This window comes from Macaca thibetana, chromosome 2, assembly GCF_024542745.1.
Source record: "Macaca thibetana thibetana isolate TM-01 chromosome 2, ASM2454274v1, whole genome shotgun sequence".
Taxonomy (NCBI): Eukaryota; Metazoa; Chordata; class Mammalia; order Primates; family Cercopithecidae; genus Macaca; species Macaca thibetana.
This window is the reverse complement of record NC_065579.1, coordinates 163,933,541-163,951,168: the sequence shown is the minus strand read 5'-3', so window position 1 is coordinate 163,951,168 and position 17,628 is coordinate 163,933,541. Positions and strand designations below refer to the sequence as shown.

The 17,628-nt window shown below is 35.5% G+C and overlaps 1 long non-coding RNA gene across 1 annotated transcript in view; it reads right to left on the bottom strand.

The window, feature by feature from the left end:
- Positions 1-2,758: 2,758 nt before the first annotated feature.
- Positions 2,759-17,628, bottom strand: part of LOC126947833 (uncharacterized) — a 204,326-nt gene continuing 189,456 nt past the window's right edge. Inside the window, exons 2-3 of the long non-coding RNA XR_007723213.1 lie at positions 10,738-10,834; positions 2,759-10,111 (exon numbers count right to left, since the gene is read on the bottom strand). This is a non-coding gene — a long non-coding RNA (uncharacterized LOC126947833). The remainder of the gene's footprint in view (positions 10,112-10,737; positions 10,835-17,628) is intronic.

Here is a 17,628-nt window from a genome sequence, read left to right as displayed (position 1 = left end):
AAATAAAATAAAAAAGTTTTATCAACATGTATGTACCACTATATGTATTTTATTATGTATAATTAATATAATAAATAAATATGTGTTAATAAAATATATTTTTTTCCAGCCAATCATTCATGTTACCTGTCCTTCTGTTCTTTAACCTCACAAAAATAAAATTGAGTTTTCAAAGTTTTTTTTCCTGTTGCCTAGTAGAAAAAAATTGTGTGACTTCTACTTAAAGTTGTCTAATTTAACATCCAGGCTAAAACAGGGAGAATATCAAGAAGCTTAAGTGTGTGAACAGAGAAGGAAAAATTTTCATAAGTGTTAAATAACATACAGAGAGGTTTTCCTGAATGCTTCACCTCATATGACACTTGCCTTCATAAAGACTGCTTAGTACAGAAAAAATAACTTTGAGAAACCCTAGAAAAAAATATATGGGGTAGAACTGAACAGGCATGAGCTGTCATTCCTAGGATAAGTCAAAGAAGGAAGTCACCAGGAAAGGTACAAAACAAAAGTGACATGGGAATCACCAGGTCATAGAATTAAGCCTGCCACCCGGTGGAATGTCACACAGCATGCATATTAAAATCAAGGTCTCAGTACTGAGCCACTCTCAAGTAAAGGGATGAGCATTGTTGGAATACCACTTGAGTTGGACACACAAGTCCACTATGGTGAGATTTTTTTAAATGTCTCTACTAAACCTAATTTGATTCTGCAGAATATCTGCCTTAAAGCAACATTACATTTAGGTTTATCTAACTCCATTCTTTTGAAATACAAATTGGCCTACCCACTTAGTTCTCCATATGTAATATGTCAAGAATAAGAAATTTCTTTGTAGTAACTAGTCACATTAATAAACGTTTCTTAGTATCTTTTGATACATAGAACAGACTCTTGCTTGAGTATTAGGAAATATGAAGACAGTTTATTGCCCTCTGAGAAATTCATAATTGGTCACTTGGTGAATTTGTACTTTATTGCTTTTCCTGTGAGAAATGCATTCCTTGGTTTACAAGACCTTGAAATCTCTAAGATAAAGAAATTTTGTTTTTATTAATGTTGAGAAAAGTCATCACTATTATGTTTTTATGATTGGATCTTTGATGGTTACCCATTATCATTACAGACAACAATTTCACACTGTGCCTCTAACATTCTCAAATATATGAATTAACAAAGAAATTGTATGAAATCCTGAGAACCACAGAAAAATGTATGTCTTTTTTTTCTTAAGCCAGATATTTAAGAACAAGGCACAATACATCTTGAAAAAACAATTTATAGAACTAATAAAATCTTGACAAATAAAGCATTATGACTCCTTTCACAAATATGATAAAGACAATAAGCTAAACTTTCAAAGCTGTGTCTTAGACACTTTATCCTAACTAGGTTTTCTAAGGTTTAACCACCCATGCGAATTACTATGTGTTGTGAATTTCAAGTATCATTTTTGCCTTTATTTATTAGCCACTAATTTTTCACTTCTGAGTCACAGCATTCCAGCTGAGTAATCATTGCATCATTATTTTAAAAAAAGGAAAGAAAGGAAGGGAGGGAGGGAGGAAGGAAGAAAATTATACAACTCTTAACTTTTTTGCAAAACAAAACCATGTTTTCCTCCAAATTACAAAAATTGACAGCAGAGTTTATGCTTTTCTCACAATTGCAAATACAGTTGACCTTTGAACAACATGCATTTGAATTGCATGAGTCCACTTATACCTGAGTTTTCTTCTGCCTCTGCCATATCTGAGACAGCAACACCAATTTCTTCTCTTCTTACTCCTCCTCAGCCTACACACTGTAAACACAATGAGGATGAAGACCTTTATGATGACCCATTTCCACATAATAAATAGCAAATATATTTTCTCTTCCCTATAATTTTCTTAGTAACATTGTTTTTCCTCTAGCTTATTTAATTGTACAAATTCAATTGTACAGTTAAATAAGCTAGAGGAAAAACAATGTTACTAAGAAAGTATATAATTCTTATATAAAAGCATATAATACATATATAAAATATGTGTTAACAGACTATGTTGTCAATAAGGGTTCTGGTCAACAGTAGGCTATTACCAGTTAAAATTTAAGGGTGTTAAATGCTACATGAGAGTTTTTCACCTCATGGGGGTTGGCGCCTTTTACAACTGCATTGTTCAAGAGTCAACTGTACTTTTCATTATTAATAAAAGAAAAAACTATACTCACTAAAAACTTACTTGCTGATAGAACCACTCCTAGTATCAAAATCTGTATTACCCCGAGTTTTCCAGAGAAACAGAATCCCCAGGGTATAAGTATGTGTGTTTATATGTTAATATCTAAATGTATATATAAGCAGAGGTTCATTTTAAAGAATCGGCTCATGCAATTATGGAGGCTCGTTGTATCCAAAATCTTGTAACATTGGTCACTAGGCTGTAGACTCAGGGAAGAGTTGAAGTTTGAGTCCAGAGGCCATCTGTGGTAGAATTCATTCTTGTTGTGGAGGTTGAGTCTTTTTTGTATTTAGGCCTTCAATTGATTGGATGAAGCCCACTTATGTTATAGAGGACTTTTTTCTTTACTCAAAAGTCCCCTGACTTACATGTTAATCCCATCTAAGAAACACCTTTACAGAAAACATGCATAATAATGTTTCATCAAATGTCTGGGCACCATGGCCCAGTCGAGTTGACACATAAAATTAACCATCACAAACATAGATAGAAAACCAGTTCTGTCAACAGAAGAAAAACTCAAGGAGAGAGAAACATTATAAGGCCAGGTCCCCATTGCCCCTTTTATCTCAGCTCAGCTGTGCCTGCAATGTACTTAAAGGAACACAAAGCCCACCTTTACCAAAACTGTTTCTTCTGAAAACTATGCATGTGTGTGTTTATGTGTGCATAACCCAGAAGTATTATTCTAATAATAGAAATTATAAGCAACATGGAATAATATTTTAGAATTTGTAAATCCTTACATATCACCATGTCATCAGTGTCCTTATCTGTAGACAGAGTATCTTCCATTCCCCATCCCCTAAGAGAGACATATTTTCTGCTTCTTTATTTCAATTTCCTCTCTTAGTTTGTGTTGCTTTGCTGTCTAAATATGAAGCATTTTGTGATCAGTTATATTAAGTGCCTTTCTTCTCTATATTCGTATCTCTTCATAAATTATCTATTCTTTGTTAGATTTGTGAGAATTCAAAAACAGTGCATTCCAAACTTTTTAACTGAAAGTCATGTGTATATCATTGGGGTCAACCATTTTAAAGGACAATGGTTGTAGAAAAGCAGCTCTTTCGTACATTCTACATTTTGATTTTGTTATGGTTTGATAGTGTCTCCCCAAAAGAAGGCATTGAAAACTTAATCTCCAATAGAAGTTTTGGGAGGTGAGGCCTAATAAGTGGTGATTAGGCCATAAGAACTTCACCCTCATGAATAAATTAATGTTGTTATCATAAGAGTAGGTCTCTTGCGAAAAAACAGTTTGGCCTTCTTTTTTCTCTCCCTTGCCCTTTCACTGCCCTCCCATTCTTCTGCTATGGGACAATGTAGCCAAAAGGTCCCTGAAAGATGCTGGCATCTTCATCTTGGACTTTCCAGCCTCCAGAATGTGAGAAATAAACTTATGTTCCTTACAAATTACCCAGTCTCAGATATTCTATTAGAGCAGCACAAAACAGACTAAGAGATTATCTGAGCTTTTGCGGCAGCACCCTGAGGATAGTCAGTAAGAATTAATCATGACAATGATGATAGTGATAGTGGTGAAGATAGTGAGAGTGGTGGTAGTGGGGAAATGACAAGAAAGTAAAAAGGGCAATCATGAGAATAACGTCTAAGTCAAGACTGAACATAAAGTATCACAGTCCAACTTGAATTCCACCATTTAAGATAACATAATTTACTATTTTTTTCATTTCAACCATCTATATTTGCTAGATTTTCTTTGCCAAGACCAGTGAGAAATTGGCCAAGAACTATGTTACAGACCAACTACATGTCCCTTGTGGCCAAGGCTGATTAATTAAAACCTGGCACTGATGAGATAAAGCTGCTCCAGAAAGTGGTCCCTAGCAATGTATTCCTTAGGGATTCTCAAGATTAGCTAGTAATAGGCACCTGAGGGCTATGTGACTAGCTAATATACAAGCTGAAGGGATTTCAGAGCTTTCCCTGAGTCAAGTTCATCTGCTCATGCTCAGCTTCATCTCTCATGACTTTGCATGTTTCAAACATAGAACAATTATAACATTAGAAGTTGGGCCTGGGACTCACAAAACCTCCACTTTGCTGTTTCTGTTCATGCTGTGTTTCGTCCTGTCCAGTATTATTTCTTAAAGATAAGTAGACAATGCTGGGTAAAATCTATTGTGTCTCATGATTTTGACTGTTCATTTGAACTCAAGACAACAACTACCAGTGGAGTCCAGTGAGCACTGTTGATATGTAGGTGTTGGTTTGCTGAATCTGAATGTGGGTCGTGATCCAAAATGTTTCAAAGCCACTGCTTTAGGAGAAAAGCTAGCACTAGCCTTACTAGTGATCAAAGAATTATATTTGAGGAACCAATTATTTCTATTAACACATTATCATGCTAAGAGGGGAAATGAAATCCACACATTACCTGTATTAGTGTCCAAAGAAGGCTAAGCCACAGAGTAAGATTGCATTAATATCAACTGACATCCACAGTGGTAGAAGTTGCAAGAACATGATGAACTGGGCGTGGAACAGAAACTCTGTTATACTTTGCAAAAGTGATGAGTTCTAAAGTAAAAAGAGTACATAATATGAAGGATTTAAAAAGGGACTTCAGATGAAAAATGAAAACAAAAGGGAAAATGAAAATGAAAGAGCTTGTAGAAAGAAGTGTGCATGTACATCCTGCAGCTACACATACAGTTGCCCATGTGCATGCACCTACACAGATTGTGCACAACAGTGTTCCAACTCACAACTATCAAGTTGTCTCTGGAGAAGTCAGACCATTTGGAAATTCCTACCCATAGGTCTTTGACAGGATTATGCAGGACCACATAGAAACATAGGCACAAAAATAAATATTTATACTTAGACCATGAGCAAATTGGCCATCTCTCTTGATACATTTACAGAGCATAGGTGGAAACTTTCCTTGGGCATAGACAGAAGAAGTCCACCAACCTACTAGCCTAAACCAGTCTCTGAAATGGTAATCAAATGTTTACATCCAATAGCGATTGTGGAACTCATCAATTAGTATATTAGTCACTCTGTAAATGTGAAAATTGAAAAGTATTATGGGTTGAATTGTGTTCCTCAAAATTCATATATTGAAGTCACAACCCCAAGAACCTCTGAATGTAACCATATTTGGAAACAGGGCCTTTAAAATAATAATCAAAGTTAAATGAGGTCCTCTAACACAAGCAATTATATTTGTAGATAGAGTGTTTAAAAGGATGATTAAGTTAAAATAAGGCCAACAGCATGTACCCTAATCTAATATAACTGGTGTCCTCAGAAAAAAGAGAATGGGACACAAGATGCAATAGCACAGAGAAAAGGCCACAATGAGGACACAGAAGACTGCCATCTGCTACAGAGACCTGAGGAAAAATCAGACCTGTCAAACTTTGATCTTGGATTTCCCACTTCCAGAATCATGAGAAAATGACTCTCTTGTTTAAGCCAATTCTGTTGTATTTTGTTATGGCAGCCCCTAGCAAAAATACAGATTATGAAGAGACAATGTTTAAAAGTGAACATTATAATATTCAAAACAGCAAACATTGTAATATATTTAAACAATGTATTTCATATTCTTGAAAGAATATATAGATATATGTTTGCTTCTCTTTTTGTTTGTTTGTTTTACACAAAGTAGCAATATTGAAATAGCAACTTTTATTTTTTCTTAATAGGAAGTATCTTCATACTGTGCCAGAAAGCCATTAAGTATTTTTAAGGTTATGAGGTAATGGACTGTGTGTTCATTGTTCTTGGTCTAGATATGTCTTACTGAGTATTGGAAAGCACTTAGGGAGTAACAAAGCTAAGTCAATTCTTTGTATTGACTTATATTGACATTTTTGACATAGATAAATTTTCTCCTTTCATTAATGAAAAATAGAATCAATGTAAATAAAATAATATTGGTGTTTGTGAATCATCTACAGGATGTGTAAGAAAAAGTGTTAATGGCTTTCAAAAGCCTTTACAAAAACGTCAGGTGGTCAGTTACCTTAAAGTTTTGTTTGTTTCACTTTTTTCTTGTTTCTTTTTTCATAAATTTATAAAAGACTCCAAATATATTTTTAAAAAATAATATAAATATTCATGAATACTCTTTATTGAAGGGTTGTGTATAGACATGCTTCATTTTTTTTCTTCAGGACCACAGTCCTATTCTTTCTATATTTCCCCACTATAAGACTATCGATGAAATAAGCAAAATCAGTATTTTGCCATCTGGGCAAATGGTTAACAAGCCATCAACTTTTTGTTGGTTAAGTGTCTTGTCATAATGTTTTTGATGTCAAGTCCATTGCCATTCTAGTAATAAAGAAACTGACAAATAATAAAGGAGTATTGGGATGGTCCAGGGTTCTTTATCCGTTTCACTATGACATTATGTACCATCCAAGGCAAAAGCAAAATTAAGTGAGAGAAAGAAGCTAACAGTGTTCAAGTTTTTAATATAATCAGGCCCTGCAATAGATGCCATTATGTTTCTTCTAACTTAATCCTCAGAACAAATGATATGAGATAGGGTTAACACTCGTTTAACAATTAAAGAAACTGAGACTTGAAGGAGTTAACAAACTTGGAGACTCCATGGTTTACTGGAGTCTAAAGTAAATGTTCTTTGTGCCATTTTCAAAGGTGACACATGCCATTATAGACACAAAAGTACTATCTTAAACAATGTTTATATTTAGTCTACTCAACAGTTTTGCTGACTGCCTCATACTGTGGTAGATACATAGCACCTCTAAATTTCTTCACCTTTAACGTAAGGAGTGGGTGTTCTATCAGTGGTCTTCAAACTGTACTCTCACGAATTCTGTGAGTTTAATAGGGTTGCTTCAAGGAAAAAAAAATGTGCTATTGTGGTATCCCCTTACTTTTTAAACAGAATAGCTTCTCTTTGATGTGTTTAATCTATCAACAACTTTCTGGTGAAAAAAAATGTATTTCACTGATTTTGAAGAAAAAAAGAGCATTATCCAACTAGAGGTTTTAAAAATGCCCTCCCTTGATAATATGAATACACATGTGGTTTACCACCTTTAAAAATCTTGCAATTTAGCTATAAAATCAAACAAATGAATGAAGAATATAAGAGGCCTTTAAAGGCAGTACATGACTACCCAAGGGGTGGCCAGGCAAGAAGCTTCTTCACTCAGCTCAGGTCCTATTGGCATAATTAAAGTGACTCTGTCTGTGCTGGGGAATGCAGGAGCTTCTTCCTACCCCTACTGCCAAAAAAGTATATATTCTGGACTTTGCTTGCTCTAAGGAGACTGTAAGATCCCAGTGTTCTAGAATTTAAAACTTAATAAATGTAGACATGGAGTATAATTTTTGAATAATTTAAATTTCTACCTTATTAAAAATAAAGTTTTACATAGAAAGGAGAAAGGAAAAAAAACACTCAACCACCTACAAGATAATAATAAGAGACGCAAGGTGAACTATTGGCTATTTTTCCTCATATATCACTCTTCCGATATAAAATCACATTTATGAAAAATATGTAGAGGACTATTCAGTAGTCTTCACTTTCTATTTTGTGAGTTATTTGAATTTGAGAAGCTAATGAGTACATTTCACATGAAAAGCCAAAGGTGAGATGGGCACAGGAGTCTGGCAGATAAGAGATAAACTCCGTTCATTACTGTCAGAGTTGTTGAAGTATGTAGTGTTGGGCTCATTAGGCAAGTTGGGCCTTCTAAGAATTTCCTCCAGTCAGTCTCTGGCAGTTGTAATATCCCCTTCTCCACCACTTCACCCACAAAATGGTTTGGTTCTGCAAAATTTACTGCCTGGTGTTGAGCAAAACAGTTATATGTGTTTTCTTCAGGCTCACTCACCAGAAATATTGCTTCTCCTTTAGAAGGAAGGACTAAGAAGGACATTGACAAGGACTGACTGACATCAATTGGCCCAGTCCTTTTGTCTACTTTGGCTTTTCAGTGCCTCTTCCATGGTGGATGAAATTTCTAGGCTTTTTGGTGTGTTTTATATGTAATACAAAAACTTTCACACTTTGCATGCACTCCCATATGTTCAACCACATTCCTCTATTCCACAGTTCCTCATCAGCGATTTTCTAATCCTTTCCCTTCGAGGCCACTGACATACATTCTCACTTTCAGTCATTTTCACTTCAAAGTGGAGAAGATCAGGTGGACCATTTCCACCTTTACTCATTGGGATATTTACCCTTCACTACTTTTTTTAAGGTTATCTTCAGATGTCACTGTGATGCAACCACCATCCATTTTTAGCTTGTACCCCAAATAATGACCAAATACAGCCTTAACCCAACCTTAACCAAGCAGAGACTTCTTTCTTTTCCTTCAGCTGGTTATTTAGGACTTTTCCTCTCTATCTACGGGTGACACATAGAAGTACTATAGTGAAAGGTGATGTGAAAGTCTGTGCTACCCAGCGGTGCAGTTGACTTGCATCCTCTAGTCTTGCTTGAGCACAATAGCAGATGCACTATTTTTTGTTTTGTTTTGTTTCATAGTGTGCTGCTACAGCATCTGTTTTTTATGACATAATAAGCCCAGCTCAAGATGGGCTTTCTAGTGGACATTCTGGATACACAATCACTTAGGGGGCTACAGACTGAATGATTGTGTCCCCTTAAAATTCATATGTTGAAGTCCTAATGCCCAGTGGGATGGTATGTGGAGGCAGGGCCTTTGGGAAGTAATTAGGTCATGATGGTAAAGTCTCCTTCATCGGATAGTGGCCTTATAGGAAAAGACTGCAGAGAGTAGTTTCCAGATCTGAATATTGGCTCAGGACGTGGAACTGAGCAACATCTTATTAGAGCAATTGATTGCCCTCAGCCTCCTTCTTCTCCATTCTTTTTTGGTGTTAGTTTAATTTTAATTGAAAAATAATAATTGTATGTATTTATGGAGTGTAATGTGATGCTTTCTACATGTATACATTGCAGAATGATCAAATCAAGCTAATAACTATATCCCTTACTCAAATGTTTACCATTTCCTTGTAGTACAAACATTTACGATCCCTCTTTTAGCTATTTTGAAATATACCACTATAGTTAATAATAATTTCAGAATAGCTGCCTCTTCATTATTGCTGTCATCTGATTGTAGATCTTAAACAGCACTCAGTTACTATCCATAGCATGCACTGAAGAGAACCATATTCTATTAACCATCTCCACAACTCCTGGAAGGGTCACCTTCCCTTGGCTCTCTCTCTGACTTTTCTACTTACTGTCATAATGTGGTTCTCAACTTTCTTGTCAGAGAAGCCCAGTCTCTTTTCCTCTATTACTTTGAGGCCAGATCCTCCTGGCAATTAACATGCTAACTCTGTAAAACCTACCCTACCATTAGCCCTAGCCTAAAGAGAAGAGCCACAGAAGAACAATTGAGTGAGGTTATAGCCCTCTCACCAGCACACTCTTTATGGCTTTGGCAAATAGCATGTTTTGGAGCTTTTCCATGAAGCATAATAATTTGATGATGGATCTTCTGGCTTCATTTTATATATTCAAGCCAGTACATCCTCTTTCCTCAATCCTTCTATTCCTTCTTCAGTCGGCTAGGCTTTTCTACTTTTCTCAGTATGAACCATGTTTTCTCCAGGCTTTTAAGAGCTACCCTAGTAGCTCCTGGGGTTCCTGTCAGGTTGTTAAATCCTATGTCCCCCCAGAAACTGTTCCCAAATCAATAAATCCTTACTTGTCCAATCTTACGTTCCAGGCCCCTGATCAAAATCAAATCCTAGGGGTGTCACCATGGCTTCTACAGAAACATACCAGCTAATTCTTACAGCTTCTTCAGGATATGATTTTTTTTTCCTTGTTAGGCTCTGTATGTGTCCAAATATGTTCCAAGTTAATCATAGGTATTGGCCTGAGTAGGAGAAAAATGAATGGGACAATTTCTGTAGCAGAAAGATATGTTGTCTTAAGAAAGAGAAAGTGGCTTCTCCTATGCCTTCTCACATTCTGGCTGCTACTATGAATCTGCAGTTTCTAGGGGTTCAGATAGGGTCTACAGAGCCATAAACCTAGGACATATGCCCAAATGAAATAATTTCTACTGCTATGATTTCAATGTTTGTCCCCTCCAAAACTCACATTGAAATTTAATTGTCATTGTAACAGTATTAATAGGTGAGACCTTTAAGAGATGATTAGTATGTGAGGGTTCTGGCCTCATGAATGGACTAACGTCATTATTGTGTGAGTGAGTATCTTATGAAGGGCAAGTTCTGTCCCCTTTACCCTCTCTCATCATCTCTTATCCCTTTCGCTCTTCTGCCATGTGAGGAACAGTGTCTCCTCACCACTCCGCGTGGTCAAGGCATCCTCATGGAAGAAGAGACTAGGCCATTACCAGACACAAACATGCCAGGCAGGGCCTTGATCAGGGACTTCCTAGCCTCTAGAACTGTGAGAAAAAAATTTGTGTTCTTTATGAATTACTTATTCTAAAGTATTATGTCATAGCAGCACAAAATGGATTAAGACACCTACCTTGGCAAAACAATTCAGCCTTAGCTAAGCAGTTAGCACCGTCTCCAAAGCTCCAAGACCTCAACTATTACATCCCAGGCTTCTCCTCAGAAGTCTCCTGTTCAGGAAATAAAGGCTATTTTGTAAACCAAAGAAGCCCTCTGCTTTTACATTTAGCCTTTTATTCTTGTCAATAGTTCTCAGTTTCTCCTTACCTTCTGCCTGGCATCAGTACAACTTAGTAATAAATGGCCAATTCCAGTGTCCTTGTAGACATTGCTTTCCCCATATCTTTTAAATGCTTGAATCATTGCACTGGCAAAAATCATCTCCTTTACTGAGACATCTTTTTCACTGATGAACTCTTAAGCAACTAGACTATCCTCCTATGTTAGGAACTAGCCTTGCCCCCCTTTGTACTCAAGATAGGGCATTCAGGATAGTATATATTATCAGCAGCATAGTGAATGAGAAACGTCCACACTCCATCTTACCACTTACTATTTTAGGCCACTCTCAGTACCCGCTTCCAGCCTAGGTCCTCCTAGAAGCAAACATTAAAACTGGATTTTGATGTACATGCAACTTACTGGGGGGAATGCCTTTGAAGGATGAAGTGGGAGAGAGCAAATGTGGACAGAGAAGGCATTCTGACTATGATGCATGAATGACCCCTGTGAAAAAAAGGAGCGAATAAAGGATGAGAAAGAAAGAGCCTCAAACTATAGTGTAGTTCCTCAGTGCCAGCCTACAGGGAATCTCTTACAGCTTTCCCACGAGACACAAAGGTTGTCTATTACAGGAGTTCCACAGGAATGATAGTTATCTGGCTCTAGTATTCCCCACTGTATGTTCCCACACTGGCTGGAAACATCTTGCAGGAAAAGTAGTCTTGCTGAATACCTTGGTGTTAAGACTGAAGTATATTTAAAGGTATGACAGTCAGGGTGTCCTCCACTGCAAGTTCCCCTGAAGGGATATGTGAAGTGCATCCCCACATCCCCACAGTAAACATCAACTTGCAATTTTTAGCAATGGCATTATAAAGTCAGTCTCAGAATTAAAATAAGGGTCTAAACTACAAGAACTATAACATACAGATTAGGGGATACACTTTAATATAATGGAAGAACACCACCCTAGAATTTAGCAGAATTTTGCTTTGTTTGTTATCAGTGGGTCAAGTTACACAGGTCCATGAAGGTCTATTTTTTTCAATAAGTTAAATAAAAATAATAGAGTTGAAAATCTCCTATCTAGAGCTAATGAACTGATTATTTAGGAAAAAAATCACTTAATGGGAAAACACATTTTAATGATTTATTTTTCACACAGACACATAATTTGAACATTTAATAATGTGCATGTCGTTACAACCTTTGAACTAGGATCCATATGTTTGCATTTTTATCTGCTAATTGGAGTTCTGACTTTTTACTTTTGCAGTGCGATTACAGAATCCAACTAGGATCTTTTAATTAATTAATTTTTATTGTAAATGAAAATTTTATAGTTGGATATATTTATGAGGTACAAAGTGATGTTTTATGAATGCAATGTGGAATAATTAAATTAAGCTAATTAACATGCTTATCACCTCGAATGCTTAGTATTTTGGAGGGTGAGAACATTTGAAATGCGTTCGCTTAGTAATTTTTAATGTGCTGTACACTATTATTAACTATATTCACCATGATGTACAATAGATCTCAAAAAATGTCTAATCCTTCTGTCTAACTGAGGCTTTGTACCTTTTGACCATCATCTCCTCATTCTCACTACCCTCTAGCCTCTGGTATCCACCATTTGACTTCCTGTTTCTACAAGTTTAATTGTTTTAGATTCTACATATAAGGGAGAACATGAGGTGTTTGTCATTTCTGTGCCAGGCTTATTTTATTTAGTATAATGTTCTTCAATTCCATCCATGTTTTTCCAAATGACAAGGTTTCTTTCTTTTTTTAAGGCTACTTAATAGTATTCCATTGTGTATAGATACTACATTTTATTTATCCATTCATCTGTTGGTAGACATCTAGGTTGATTCCATAGCTTGGCTGTTGTGAGTAGTGCTCAGTTAACATGGGGCTGCATTCATCTGCTCATCATACTATTTTCAAATGGTAATTTTCCATTTTTCACCAATCTGACAGTTATTTTTCTATACCTTATTTGATAGCAACGTTTAAACAAGTCAGCTTACCTAAACTGTCCCAAGCATTTAAGAAGTTTCCATGGAAACAAGCACTCTTTTTTGCAGTCATTTTTATATTTATTTATTTATTTATTTATTTTTTTGAGGCAGAGTCTCACTCTGTCGCCCAGGCTGGAGTGCAGTGGCACGATCTTGGCTCACTGCAAGCTCCACCTCCTGGGTTCACGCCATTCTCCTGCCTCAGCCTCCCAAGTAGCTGGGACTGCAGGTGCCCGCCACCATGCCCGGCTAATTTTTTATATTTTCATAGAGATGGGCTTTCATCATGTTAACCAGGATGGTCTCGATCTCCTGACCTCGTGATCTGCCCTCCTCGGCCTCCCAAAGTGCTGGGATTACAGGTGAGCCACCGTGCCTGGCCTGCAGTTATTTTTAATCTGCATATACAATTATTAATGGAAAAGGTTTGGAACCAATTCCTGGTAAAATGCAACTCAAGTACACTGACTCTCCAGAAATTAGCCTATAACCTGGTAGAATTTACTATGCATATAGACATAGAATAGAGCTGTGATTACACAGAATAGGTTACATGAAGACAGATTAAGGAAGCTTTCACAATTCTCAATGGGATTTTGAAGGTAATAAATGCACAAGTCTATGCTGAATTAATTAATGAACTGATAATCCACAGGTACCAATCACTTGATTAATTTTTAAAATTTTATATTTTATATATATTATTTTCTATATTGTGATTGCCTTTTAACTTCTCTCTACCAAGACATTGTTTCCATGAAACTCCATGTTAGAATCATTTTCTTACACAAGTACACACATTCACTAGATATTTTCAGAGAAGCCACAAGTTCTCCTTTCTAAAAAGGCATTCATACCCTTGCTTCTCTTCCGTGGTCTCTCCAATGACCAGGTATGCTACACAGGTAAATAAGCATGTCACCAGGGTTTGGTGTATTAATTATCCCGTCACCCAAATAGTGACCATAGTACCTCAGAGGTAGTTTTTCAACCCATGCCGCCCCCCTCCCCAGAAGTCCGCAATGTCTATTGTTGCCATCTTTATGTCCATGTTTACCCAATGTTTAGCTTCTGCTTATAAGTGAGAGTATGTAGCATTTGGTTCTCTGTTCTTGCGTTAATTCACTTGGGATAGTGGCCTCCTGCTTATGCAGCAATTTGAAAAGGAGAACAGGCCAGGAAAACTGACCAACAAATAGAAGCAATGCTGCTTCATTTAAAACTATCAAGTTCCCTTTTCTACTTCACCTAATCAGGTGCACGTTTTCATGTCCTTTTTATCACAAGTTCAGAACCAAATGCCTAAATTATTAAATAGTCTTCTAGCTGACAAATCCAGTGCAACAATAATGACATTTTATCATGCGCTGGGCATTATGGGAAAATTTAGAAAAGGTTAATACAGTCCCTATTTTAATAAAGCTGACAATAAATTGGGTAATTTTAAGAGACACAAATAATCACAAAAGACAGAAAATACATTAATTTAAACAAATTTTATCAATTATTTAAAAAGTAGCATTATGTAATGTATAATAGCAATTTAAGAAAGGAAGTAATGAGACCAACACTGGGGCCAAAATTGAGAGAATGAGAAAGAGCAACCAAGCAAAGACCTAGGTGAAGGACATTCAGAGCAGAATGGTTAGAAAGTATAGAGTCGCAGAGACAGAAATAAGCTTTTCTATAATTTCTATAATTGAGGAATCGAGAGTAGTCCAAAGTTGCTGGAGTATAATCAAGGGATTACGGCATGAGGTGAGGTCAGAGGACAGGAATGAGGTGAGGTCAGAGGACAGGAATTCACAGACCAGGGAATCTTTTCTAGGTTGTAGAGTGGAGAGCTTGTAGAGGCATTTAATACACATTTTTAATGAATATGTATAATATACATATTATACATTATTCAGTATACATAGTAATGAAAAAATCATTCATATCATTACTATTTGATTAACATTAATATATATTATATATCATTTATACATAGTCACATATCATTTATCATATATCATATATATTATATATTATTATATCATATCTGGTCATATATAATACCTTGTATACATGATGTGTATATATAGTGTGTATTTATGATGTAATATATAAATGAAATTAAATAATGATAATAATAACATATATATTATCTTATATATAAGATATATATACACTTATAACAAATATTATATAATACATATATAGTGTGTGTATATGATTTATTATATATTAATGATATATGATATAATATATGAGATAATATATAAAGACATTATATATTAATCATATATAATGATATATAAATGAAAAATATATTGTGTTTATATGATATATAAATGCAAAATATATATTAAAACATATGTACATCATATATATACATACACATACATGTATATACATTTAAACAATTAATGGAAAAATAAGCATGCATTCCTTGTTTGTGGCTGAAGTGACAGAATCCAGTGTTAGGAATATTTTGCTGTTTGAATTTCCCTGACTATGATTATTTTGTGATTTTATCCATTTATCCCTTACTTTTGTAGGGCCTGGGATGAAGGAATCTATCTCATGAAGTTTTGACACCAGAAGTGAGTGAAGAGACTAATACCCCTGGCCCACAGATGTGCCATAGACGAATAATGCTCACCAAATTCTCCGAGTACTCTCCTACATTTCCTAGCTTCCTTTGCAATTAAGTTGTTGTCATGGGACTAGTTCTGGCAAGTGAATTGTGAAGAAGAACTATGAGTATTAGTTCTGCGCTAAGGCAGTTAGGAGACAATTTGCTTCTTTCATCTCTCTTTCTGGCTTGGAAGCCATGTCTTGAGATGGTTGTCACAGCTGGGTGAACCCTGTTTTCTAAGTCCAAATGTTTCCCAACAATGAGCATCACAGTTTTCAAGAAGATGTAAGCTTTTCTGAAAAGCCATTGCAATTTTTGAAGCCCTTTTTCATTGCAGCTGCTAGAATTGATCACTTTGCTTAATAAAATAGGCAACCTATTTCTCCAGCAAGCAGAGGAAAATGAGTCTAAAGAAAGTCTCATTCCACACCACAGTTAGAAATGCAGTATATACTTCATTCCACTCACTACTATAGTATCACCGTATGTGAAGACTTGCTAATCCTTTACATTTGCTTAACAATTTAGAATTCACAAGAAATATCCACACATATTATCCCTGTGATCATCACCAAAAAGAAGCAGGATGACAGTTATATTCCCTTTTAACCAATGACGATATTGTTTAATGAAGTTAAATATCCTGCTCAATGTACCTAGCTACTTAAAAGAATGCATTCAGACCTCAGAATTCCTTATTCCACTACAATCACATGTGTGTATATATGCAAATACATAAAAATATATGTGTATGTGTGTAATTTGTCAATACAATGAAATGCTGATTTCTTTTTCTCATAATTTGATTTCTAAGTTTCTCACCTAGAGTTGCCCAAAATATTGTTAATTATTTATATACAAAGTGACAGACGATTATGGAAAGGATGGGGGTCTGAGAGTCAGAATACCTATGGATGAGTCTTGGCTATGCTAGTTATATGTCCTCAATCTGGTTAACTAATGCCTCTGGGTTTCAGTTTCCTTATCTTTGAAATAAAGGCACTAGGATAAAAAAAAATCTCTAATTACCTTTACAGTTTTATATGCTATACTTTTATGTCAAAACTTACGGATGATAGCTTAGCAGTAGGAACATTTTACTCTCCACTCCAAGAGCATTCAATGATGATGATTATAATAAGATTTTACAAATGAGTTTTTATAATAGATTGAAAGAATCAAGATATGTTTTAAATGGACTTGATGATTATTTTAAGTCAGTATCTTTCAATAAAACCACTTGAAAGTTTTCACTTTTTGAACTCTAGTTTTTAAGGTTATTTTTCAGGAGCCATAGGTAAAGTGCAATACAAACACGTATTAATAGATGTTCATTCTCCCTTCATTATCAACTTCCTTCTTCACGCTAGGCAAGTAAATTTGCCCCTATATTCCTCATTTTTTGAAAACTTATTTGATCATATTTTCCTACTGCAACAAAAAATCATTATAAAGAGTTCTTAGAAAAATTAGGAAAGCACACATTTTTATTCTCCTGGCTCATAATGATTTGAATAATAATTTATTCAATGTGTTTTATTGAGAATCTACTAAGTGTTCAGCACTTTACTTCACTTGGAGTATTTGGAAAAAATTCTGATCTTCCTAGTGTATTCTATTCTCTGCGGACTTAATTGTCAAAGGAAGGATTCACTTCCAAAAATCAGTTACTTTTCATCAGCCTTGTGCTTAGGGAAAGGTATGAAGTAGGCAAAATTTATCTTCCTCTTGCCCAAGTTTCTCTTCCTCGACTCTTAGCTCTTCTTATACCTATTTTTATTATCTCACTAAACCTATTCCTTCCCAGCTCTCTCCCATAACAGTAATCAGGCTCTCTTCTAATATAGTTTCCCTCAATGTTCCCCCTCCACCTGTCAAGGTATTTTTTGGGGGAAGATCTGACAAACATATTCCTTCATATATGTAAATATTTAAAAGTATATAATAATTTAATAAGGGAGTGTAGTGAATCAAACCCAAAGAAAAAACGTGATTTAAATCTACGTCTCTGAGTAGGTAGAATTTGATATTTTAAAACCAAATTGTGAGAAAACAATGCTATTTATTGAAAGCACACTTTGCACCTGATGCTGATAAT